At 35.0% G+C, this 12027-nt stretch overlaps 1 long non-coding RNA gene across 1 annotated transcript in view; it reads left to right on the top strand.

The window, feature by feature from the left end:
* Nucleotides 1-9790, top strand: part of LOC140498510 (uncharacterized) — a 39222-nt gene extending 29432 nt beyond the window's left edge. The window contains exon 3 of the long non-coding RNA XR_011965119.1: nt 9532-9790. This is a non-coding gene — a long non-coding RNA (uncharacterized lncRNA). The remainder of the gene's footprint in view (nt 1-9531) is intronic.
* The last annotated feature ends 2237 nt before the right edge of the window (nt 9791-12027 follow it).

Below are 12027 nucleotides of genomic sequence, written 5' to 3'. Positions count from 1 at the left end.
TAGTCCAGGCACTGTGATATGCACTGAGCATGCCACTGTGATGACTCATAACGAGCTTTCAGGTCACTGAAATTTCCCAGTCTTGTTCATGGGAACTGTTTTCTGATTTTCTCTTCTCTCCAGGAATTTAGCAATTAATTTGTTTGTTTGTTTGTTTTTTAAACAAAATATTTGGTGGATTATTTTAGTTTGGTGAAATCTTTTATTAAGCTCCTTTGTTCTGGATATTATATAGATATATAGATATAGATATATACATAAACATACAATTTCTACTTGAAGGAGCTAATATTTTCCAATATTTAATTTTAGAAATATGAAATTATGATAACTAGTCTTTATATAGTACTTCAAAGTATAAAGAACATTTTGCAAATATTATCTCATTTTATTCTCAAAATAGACTGGGTAGGTATATGCTATTAGTATCCCCATTTTACAGATGAGCAACATGAGAAAGAGAGGATTTAATGACTTGCATATGGTAACATAGCTGAGAAATATAGTGTACAGCATAAGGGCAAAGGAGAGAACAAAGCTTGTAAACCCAAGGAGAAAGAGAAGTTACAGTTGAGGGAGAATCAAAGAAAGTTTCATGACAGAAATTTTACCTTACCTGACCTTTGAAGGAAGAGAACTATTATAAAAGGCAATCGTGGGGAAAAAACAAAATGAAATAAAATGATCTCAACACTGGAGATGATAGCCTGCAAAGATACAGAGGTAGGAGACCAGATATTAAATTTGCAGGAAGTTCATTTTGGCAAATGTATGGAATACGTAGAGAGGAGTTACATGAAATACTATTTGACAGATAGGTTGAAACCAGATGGTGGAGGTCATCAAATACAATGATAAGGAGAGTCCCATTCTAGAAGCAATAGTGAGCCACATTTTTGACAAAAGGAATAACAGGACCAAACCTGGACACAAGGAAGATTTTTTTTGGCAGGTTTGTAAAGGATCAATTGGAAACAAGAGATACTGGAGGGAGGTAAAGCCATTAGCAGGCATTTGTAAGAGCTCTGGAGAGTAATGATAAGGGTTGGTGTATGAGTGGAATGAAGAGACTGATTAAGAGAAATGATATGAAGAAATTTGGTCTCTGAATGCATGTGGTAGATAAAGAAACTGGTACAAGGTAGGATCAAATATGAGTGTGTTTGGATTTTGGCTGATTGAGACAATGATCAACAGAAATAGTGAAGATGAGAGGAGGGGCAGTTTTGTGGACAGAGATAATGAATTCAGTTTTAAGACATTTTAACAGACATTGGAGGTGCTGAAAGATCATACAAGTGAAGTTGTCCAACAGGAAATTAGAGAGCACAGGCTGGAGAACTTCATGAAGGGGATGTTGAGGGCATTCATAATCAGGTATGGGTTGGATATGATGCTGCTGAGGTATCTTCCAACTCTATGATTCCACTGAATATGGGACTGAAGATCAGGGGAAAGTTTGGGTTTCTAAGGATGTCTCAGAGCCATCTTCATATAAATTATAAGTGAGTTGTGTTTGAGTAGAAAAGATCTCTGAGAGAATGGAGAGGTAAAAAGACATCCATTCTTTGACTTGTTCATCCAGATCACGAATAAAATTTTGAAAAGCATAGGTCTGAACAGAGACTTCTTCCTCTCACGGTGCTATCAAGCCAACCCACCTGTCTCCATTTTGTCAATCAGGAGATTATCAAAAAACTTTGTTGAAGGCTTTGATGAAATTTATATAGTATTTCCTATAGGATCGTTAGAATTTCCTGAGAATCTCCTAAGCTAGTAACCCAATTAAATGAGACAATAAGGCAAGAACTATGCTGTGTTTTAGAAGTCAAGGAAATTCTTTGTGATCATTCCCTTTTATGAATGCTTACTCACTTTTACATTAATAATATGTTCTAGAATTTTTACCAGAAGTTGAGATCTAACCCATTGGTCTTTTGGAAGGGCAACATGACATTGTGGGGAGAGATCAATCTGAGAAGCTAAGAACATCTGGATTCTAGGCCACTTCTGACATATATTATCTATGTGACTGGGGGCGAATCACTTAATCTGACCATGTCTACAATTTTCCAAGACTTTACATCACAGAGAAATTGCTGGTCTGCTTTGATAGAGGAAATTTCTTGTATCTAGAAATTTTTTATATCAAGGAAATCATATACTGGTCCCTATGCTTTTATTTTAAATGTTGAGGCAAGATATTACTGATCTTCAGTCCTCCAAGAATCTTTCCTAGTGAAAGAACATCAGAAATCATACCTGGCACTTCTTTCAGTACTCTGGCCTGAAGTTCATCCAGGCTTAGTGATGACCTTAGTGAGGGAAGCTTGGTTTTATCTTATAATGTCCTCTGTTATTCTGAATGCCAAGTCCTTTTAAATCAACTTTGTCAATCACTTAACTTCCATTCAAAAATCAGTCACCTTGGGGGAGAAAACAAAAGTTGAATAATTCTACCACTTCTCCATCATCTGTTTTCTGTGACTCATCTACTTTGCAAAAGGCTCTCTCACTTCTTTGTCTTTCTCTTGTCCTGACCATTGTTTACAAAAGCCTTTTTTTATTGTTGACCTTGTAAGCCCCTGCCACTGCACCACAGTGGAGCACTCTTTGGAATTCATCCTCCATTTTCTGACTTTGTAGCCATTGGGATTTGACTAGACAATTGATTAGAGCCCTGGGAGATTGTGATTGCCTTATGAGTCAAGGTTGGGATTTGAATCCAGGTCTTTCTGACTTTGAGGCCAGATATTTATGCAATAACACTTTTTGCCTTTTGTATATGCCTTTTAAATTTCTAAGATGATGGATGAATTCTCTAAGTCTCTATATAACTCTCCTTAGGTACTTTCTATTATATCTTGGTGGAACTCTGTTTATGCTATCAGAGCTTTGAGTGTTTCCTATCCCCTTGGGCTGAGCATTATTTCCCTAAACTCTTTAAAGTCTTCTTTCCCTAAATTTTGGGAGAATATCACACTCTGTTTTTGTGCTATCACTCCCCTCCAATGGTAGAATCAGAGTACACAGACTCATGTACATAAAATATGAACAAACATCATAATTAGTATTTTATGGCCATTATTATCATGTGGAAGAGCAAAAGGAAGAGTATATTTGTCTTTGTGCTAGAGTAGGGGTTGGCAATGTCAGGCAGGAAGAACAATGATGACAAATAGGTCACAATTTTTTTTGTTTTCCTGAGGAGCTTAACCATTACCACCCTTATTATCATATATTATCATAGTGACTCTCTTTTGTCCTGCCACACATTAATAATACTCCTTTCTTTCCTCTTCCCTTAACTTTACCAGTGAAACACTGAATAGAAAGATATGATAGAAATGGATTAATACATTGGCAAGACTCTTGGCTTTCTCCCAATTTGGGGCAGCTAGGTGGTGTAGTGGATAGTATCAGGAAGACTTGAGTTCTAATATGGCCTCAGATTATTATTAGTTGTGTGACCCTGGGCAAGTCGCTTAACCCTGTTTAGCTCAGTTTCTATATTTTTACCAAAAAAAACCCAAAAGTTATTACAAAGAGTCAGACATGACTGAAAAAGACTAAACAAAAACAATATGATTCTTGAAACAGCTACCAATGTCTGTGCTAAATTCAGTGTCCTAAATTTTATTACTGACTTTCACATGGATAAATCACATGGTCTTGGCTTCTATTTTTGCATGCATGTCCCATTACAATGTAAACTCTGTCCTCCAACAGAGGCATGTCCTCCATGACTAACACAGTATTTAGAACAGAGTTCCTCAATAAACCTCTATATAATTAAATGAAAATGGCTAGCTTACTTTTCATGGGCATTATTGTTTTGCATAGTAATGATGAGAGTTCTTATCTCCTAAATAAAGATATTTTTATAATTGTGGAGTTGAACTAGAAGATAGACTGTACCTATATGTGTTCCACATGTAAGAATATTTATATTAGTCCAACTTAATTCCTTATCATTTGTATTATATTTTGCTAGTGTTTTAACTTTGGCCTGGGTATAAGAAAGTCACCTTGGGAAATCATGGGAATTGTATGAGACTATTAAGTATCAATAAGTAAATTACTGTCTTTGTGTACACTGTGAAACTACTATAAATTTAAAGACATCTTCCATGGCTTTAAAAAGAGCTTTCTATTTAAATTCAAGGTACATTAAAAGGAGCATACTCAGTGGATAGCTTGTGACTATGGCTGGTGTGATAAGTGCATATGAGATGAAGATACAGAGGGGCTGCTGATAGTACTATCTTAGTGTAGGCAAAATGTCACTACTAACACTTCTTGCCATTATATTATCTGAGACACTCAATTAGCTGAATTAATTTATGAAGTACAATCTTCAGGAGTTTAAGTAGAATATTTTTAATAGTACTTTTTTTCTTTATTTTCAGAGAAGTATTCTGGATAACAACTAATACTCTAATGTAAAATGCCGTTAGAGAAAGACAAACTGTTTCTGTGCTGAATCTTTTCAATCTTTTCTTTTCATCTTCTGAGAAAAAGACAACTTCATGGGTTGGAGTAAAGGTAAAATCATAATCTCTGGCATGGTCTTTGACAAAAGTGTGGAATATTTCTCTCTGGAGGAAGCTTTCAGTAACTTAGTAATTTCTTCAGAAGCTCACTCAAAATCTTAGATATTTCCACAATAAAATCCTGTAGTACAACTAGGGTCCATTTTTTGGAGAAGGTCAATGAAATAGCTCAAGAGGGATTTTTTTTATTCTGACATCTACAAAAGACTAGAGGAATGAGGGTCATATATAAGACTGTTATCTTGAAATCCAGCAAAATAATATGACTACTTAGGTTTTCCACCAATGATGCTTACACAACATTCAAGACTTAAAATTCTTCCTGCCACTGTTGCTGTCTGGTCTATGTGTCTTCTTGTCTGGATTTAAAATTACTTTTACATATAATCCTGTCTAGATTCTTAGCTTATGTGCATTATGGATATGTATTATTGAATGTCAAACATTTTTGTATGTAATATATCTTTTCTAAATCATCTTAATATTTTTATAACAAAAAATGAGAGCTAGTCTAAGGTAAGGGTCAGACTACAGACTGGGGAAGCAATGACTACTTCTCTCTCCTAACCACACCACCTTCATAACACCCAAAACTTCCAAACCTCCATAAGTAGTTCTGAAAATGGCAGTACAACACAGCAGTGCCATTCCCTACCTCCTTCCCCTCAGGTACCTAGAGATAACTTTAACTAAAGTTCATAGCAAGAAGTGGGCTGAAAAAATGAACAAATCAGAACAACAAGAAGATAAACAAACTCTGACCATAAAAAATCATTATGAAGACAGAGAAGATCAAGACACAACAACAGAAGTAAACAATGAAGTCAAAAGAGCTCCAAAGTAAAGCTCAAATTTTAAAAAAATGAATTGAATATAATGACAAGAGCTCCTAAAAGAGCTAAAAAAAGAATTTTAAAAATCAAATAAGAGTGGTAAAGGAAATAAAATAGGTTAAGAAATAAGAACAAAAGAATAAAATTATGAAAAGCTAATTAGCAGTTTGGCAAAACAGGCAAAAATAGTGAAGAAAATAACCCCTTAAAAATTAGAACTGAGCAAGTGCAAGCATGGAAAAATGTAACTTTAGGAACTATGGATAAGAAAACAGTTTATGATCAAACAAGAGATAGAGAAAATTACAAGGAGTAAAACATAATTTTAAATATGTGAAATTTAAAAAAATTACACAAAAAAACCAATGTGGTGAAATTAAAAGGAAAACAGGAAACTGAGAAAAAATCTTTATCATAAATTTCAGTGATAAAGGCTTTATTTTTCCAATATAAAGGAAACTGAGCCAAATTTATTAAAGCAGGAATCATTTCACAACTGATAAATGGTCAAAGAATATGAGCAGGCAGTTTTAAGAAAAAATGAAAGCTATAAATTGTCACATGAAAAAATACTCTAAATCATTGTGTTAGAGAAATGTAAATTCAAACAACTCTGAGACACTAGTTTACACTTATCAGATTAGTTAACATGACAGAAAAGGAAAATAACAAATTCTGATGGGGGTGTGGGGAAAAATTGGGATGACTAATGCACTTTTGGTGGAGTTGTTAATTAGTCTAACCATTCTGGAGAATGATTTGGCACTAAGTTCAAAGGGCTATAAAACAGTGCATAACCTTTAATCCAGCAATACCACTACTAAGTCTATATCCCAAAGAGATCAAAGAAAATAACTATACTTCTAGACACTTTTATGGTGTTGAAGAATTGAAAATTGAAGATGGTTAAACAAGATGTGGTAGATGGAACACTATTATTGTGTTGGTCATTCACTGCTGAAGAAATCACCAGTCTCACTTCTTCTCCAGAGTCATCTAAATCCAGTGACCAAATATTCATCAGGATGACTGGAGATGACCCAGAATGCACTGAGTTTGGTGACCTTGCACAGTCATCCCTCTCAAAACAAAGTCAAGTCATTGAGTCAAAAGTCAAAAGTTATCATTTCTCTGATGGCATGGTCTTCTTTGGCAACAAAGGATGAACACAATCTGTGAGTAGGCTCAGCTCCTCCTCTCCTGTCTGTGACCCCCTCCCCTTCCTTCTCTTTTCCAAAGGAAGGTAAATTTGAATGGCCAAAAGACGCCCAGTTGACTTGAGTTTTACTGGCTAGTTTCCCTTCCCTTCCCTTCCCTTTCTTTCCCTTCCCTTCCCTGACCCTGAACCTTAAACTCACTGCACTGTGAAGCTCAGACACCATGGGGCCCCTGCACCCTGCCTAAAGGCTCTCTTCTGGACCCTCCTGGCTTAAGAGTGATTATCAATAGTAACTGTTGCTGTTTCCCTCCCAGTTTGATGTCTTTTTCTTCTTTGCCTCATTAAAGGCGCCATACCTTGGCTACCTCTTAAATAGGCCTATTCAATGAATGGATATTACCTCACTCTAAGTGAGTACTGTATGGACCTTGGCCTAAAGGGGCCAAGGTCTCCTAGTGTATCCTGGGTCATCTCTCCAGATGGAACACTATTATGCTATAGGAAATGACAAGTAGGATGGTTTCAGAAAACCTGAGGAAACTTGTGTGAACTGCTGAAGAGTGAAGTGAGCACACAGTACGCAGTAATAGCAACATTCTAATTATGATTGATTATGAAAGACTTAGCTGCTCTGTTTAAGACAATCATCCAAGACAATTCTGGAGAACCCAGGATGGAAAATGCTATCCACTTTCAGTGAGAGAATTGATGAACTTTGAGTGCAGAATAAAATATAATTTTTTAAAGCTTTCTTTACTTTTTTTGGTGTGTTTCTGTATGTATGTGTGTGTGTATGTGTGTGTGTATGTGTGTGATTTCTTCACATCATGGCTAATGTGGAAATGTTTTGCATTACTTCACATATGTAATTGATATCATATTCCTTAACCTTCTCATGGGGTGGCAGGGAGGAACAGAATTTGGAAATAAAATTTAAAAGAAAATAATGATAAAATTTTTACATGCAATTGGGAAATATTGATTGTATAATTTAGCATAATTGAATTAGTATTTATTGTATTTAAAACTTTTCAGATCTTATGGAGATATATATAAAATCAAAGGTAGATTCAATATATTAGATAATTTTGTAAACTGATAGGCAATGCATGATATATGAAATAGTATATGAAATAGTAGAAAAGTGCATTCTAGATTTTATGTATGAATGTGTACATATTGTAGACTGTATGTCTATATAGTGTATATGTACACTATAAATGTACATACAATTTACAATGTACTACAATAAACATATATGTATTATATTATAATTTCATATATATATCTATATACAAACACACACACATACATACACACATATTAAACCAAGGTCTTCTTGACTCCAATTTCAGCACTCTAAGTGGGTAATTGGCGCTTATTAATATATTTTTAAAACATCATATTCAGACTTGAATATAACACTTTAGATTCAGTCAAATGAGGGTAGACCATAGATGGATAATAATTACTTATTCTTAGACACTCTGTCCTTTTTAATGTGGCCAAAACACACACAAACACACACACACACATGTGTATATATATTAGAGTCTTTATTAGTTTTTATATATAAGGATTCTTTTTTTATTTTATCATGTCCCTGATAACTTGGGGTCTATTAAAACCATCAGATCTTTTTCTTAATAAGTCAAATTTACCTATACTCCCATTTTGTACTTAAGAAGTTTATTTTTTATTACTCAACAGCAACTTTTAGGAAGGCAGTCAAGAAATGGAGGATCAATTACTACCCCATTATTCTCCTCTGGCAATCACAGGCTGCCCATGGCATTCTTCCCCTTGCAAATTACCCCCTTGCTGCTCCTGGAAATTGGAACGGGAGAAAGGAAATACAGTTCTAGAAGTCCAAGGGATAGAAAGCATTGCAAAAGAAAAAGTGGGGTAGGGACGGAATATTTCAGAGATGTTGTTATAGTCCACAGAACGAGCTGTTTCTCTGAACAGTCAGTCCTTCTGAGCATGTCAACCAATCAAAATGACTTAATGAATAAAAAAATGTTCATTAAGTGTTTACAATGTGCTCAACATTTTTATAAGTTCTGGGACTCTAAATAGGAAAGAGAGTCCCTGCTCTCAAGGAGCTCATTCTGTCAGGGGAATATCAGTGGATATGAAATAAAGAATAAGATCGGGGAGCAAATAAATATTCTTTTCATAGCTATTGAAAGTTTGAGAGCCCCATCATTGGAACATAACTTTACATATATATTTATGTTTATAATATAATATATATATTTTAAATATACACATATACATACACATATGTATATATACATTATATACATATATTCATACAATACATGCATGCATATATACATGTGTATTTATCTGCATGCACATATATATATAATATATGTATTAAGTTATTTAGTCCAACACTTCCAATTTGTATATAGGAAAACTGAGGCCCAGAGAGGAATGACATGCACAGTTTTACGCAATTTGTATGTAGCAGTGCTGTAGTCAGGTCTTCTGACTGCAAAGACTCTGATAATCTGTACTGCGTTATGCTGCTTCTCTTCTGTCATTAAGAGAAGATTTATATGCCCTTCATGCTTTTTTGAATATGTACTGAGTAGTGATATTGAGTGAATCTGTGATTTCACTGACACTGAGAACTCCTTGGTAAGAAAATTCTTTGAATTAAATCAGGCAAGTAGTTTCTATTTCTAGATGAATGCAGAAATTGAGCCCAGATCTTCCTGACACTGAAGCCAGCCCTCTGCCCTCCACATCATGCTGCCTGCTTACACATGAATACCATGGTCTGCTCTCCTCATGTCAGTTCTGATTAAAGTCTATATAAAGTATAGTTTGTGATTTTCAGAATATTTAAAAGGGAAACAGAGCAATAAAAAGGAATAGAAAAGGGAAGATCACAATGTGAGTGTAAGATGGCATTATCTATATGTGGAATTAGTTTTCGTGTTTCATGACTGTTATTTAAATTTCTTTTGACTAGAATAAGAAAGACTATAAGAGAAAGAAAAGTAATAACCACAAAGGAAGGGAGATGGAAACCAATGCCTGGGAATAGAAGTAAGAAAGCTACTTTGCTCTTTTTTTCCTTCAATTCCACCCACCAATGGCAAGGTAGGCTATTTATCTAAAATTGAATTATATTTAATGGACATTTCAGAAGTCTGTTATGTGTGGCAAATGTTTTAATAGGTGCTGGGGAAAAGGTAAACATTTTAGATAAAGTGTGATTCCTGCCTCGAAAGAGCTTAAAATTTAGTAGAGATTTTGCACATATACTGAACTATAAGGAATGATAAAAAAGTGTTATCCACACAGGTTGAAGTGAGGTTTTAACAACTGGACAGATCAGGAAATTGTTCATGAATTATTGGCTTTAAAAGGAAGGGTAAAAATTCAACACATGAAATAGATAAAGAAGGATAGTATAAACAAAGGTAATACTGTGAGCAGTGATGTGAAGCTGAGAAAATTCAGGATATGTTTGAGGGACCAAGAAGAGTTCAGGTTATTCAGTTCACATATCTTATATAGAATGGTAGTACAAGAAAGACTGGGAAGGTAGGCTGACACCTTCACTAGAAGGCATTAAATAATACATTCATGAGTTGGAGCATTATAAAACAGGCAGTAGGAAGCCACTGAAGATTTTTCAGCAGATATGGCCTGATCTGTGAGTGAGGAAAGATTAGTTTAGAAACTGAAGGCAGCATTTGTTGCAGGGGTAAGAATGTAGAGGCAAAACAACCTATATGCCAGATATTGCAGTAATATAAGTGAGGGTACCTATTGCTTAAACTAGTGGAGCACTAAAAAACAAATGTAGAGTGTTAAAAGAAAGAGAAAGGCAGTGATAAATGTGTGAGATGCTATGGAGGAAGAACTGATACGGCTTTATAAGAGACTGAATGTGAGAGATGAGGAAGAATGAAAAGTGAAAGTCTATTCCTCTCACAAATGCTATGTATGCCCTTTCTAGTAGAATTGAAAGTATTTGAGGACAGACCATTTCATGTTGGTCGTTGACTCCTCAGTGTCTTGCACATAATAGGTACTTGATAAATGTCAAATTGGATAAAATTGCTTGCACACGTGTCCCTACAGATAGATTATTATCATGGTAGGCACTGAGAGAATAACTTGATTCTATGATCTGAAAAAAAGTCATAATAACATTACGACCATCACAATAATTCTTGTCTCCTTTCACATAGTACATATAAAGAAATCAAGAAATGTCATTTGGAGGACAGCCAGAGGCCCAGAACTTCTGGGTATCAAATGAGGAAAAGAAGACAGCAGAGATAAGAAGCTGGGTTAGAAAATAGGAGTATGAACAAGAAAATGGTATCTTGGAAGGGAGTAAGATTTCTGTCAGTAGTTGCACAGAATTCAGGCAAGATGAAGAGGGGAAGAAAGGGGCAGTCACTGGATTTGATGATTAGGGGACATTAATGAGTTGAAAAAGTTCTTTCAGTATATCAGTGAGGGTGGAAGACAAATTACAAGAGAGCATTGCTCCTTTGATTTAGCCTACTGTCTGTACTCTTGAGAGAAAAAAGTATGCTCCATTTTCTGTAAGTAAGTCTTGCCTTAAGATTTTCTTAAGGAAAACACTCCACCAAGACTTTTCACTGATTGATATGATTAGGGTCACAGGGAAGCCTGTTGTGGCAGTTGCAGCTGTTGTTTTCAATAAAAGTGTGGAGTGCATGCAAGAGGCAGTGTTGACTTCATAAGTCAAACATTTCCCCTCTTGGTTTTTCTCTCAACATTTGGAAGGGAAGAGAAAGACAAATTCTTCTAGAGTAAAGTGCGAAGCATGGATAGTGGTGGGAAAATAATGAGAGCAAATACAATGAAGGGTAAATATTTCTGTTTCTTCATAGTATGTGAAGACCATTGTATTTATACTTCTACAAAGATTAAACTTCTTGACTTGTAGAATTAGGTATTTCCTTCTGTTGGTGGAGCAATGAACATTTGATTCATACTCAAGCACAGAGGTTCCCAAACTTATTTGGCCTACCTCCCCTTTTCAAAGAATAATTGCTCAGTGTCCCCCTGGAAATGTATTTTCTTTAACCCTTTAATGTTATTTTGACATTTGAGTCATTTCAAATATATATATGTATATATATGTATGTATATGTGTTACATATATGTATATATATATATGAGACACATCTTTAATAATTTATTGTAAATTCATGGTTTTTTTCCTGCACTGAAATTTTTGTGCTAGAACATTGTGTTATGTAATCATATAGTATCATATTGTAAAAAAAAAAAAATAGAGTCATTACATGCACATATCCCTGCTGATGCATGATGGCCTTCCCAACAGTGCCCCAACCTGCTTGCTTGCCAACACTTGCTTGTTAAGATCTATTGGTGGACTTGACCACTGATCAGTTATAACTTCCATTTTGTGTGTTTATTTGGAAAATAATGTAATCACTATGACTTTAACTCTGTA

Source organism: Notamacropus eugenii, chromosome 4 (assembly GCF_028372415.1).
Source record: "Notamacropus eugenii isolate mMacEug1 chromosome 4, mMacEug1.pri_v2, whole genome shotgun sequence".
Classification (NCBI taxonomy): Eukaryota; Metazoa; Chordata; class Mammalia; order Diprotodontia; family Macropodidae; genus Notamacropus; species Notamacropus eugenii.
This window is presented reverse-complemented; position numbering and strand designations above follow the sequence as displayed.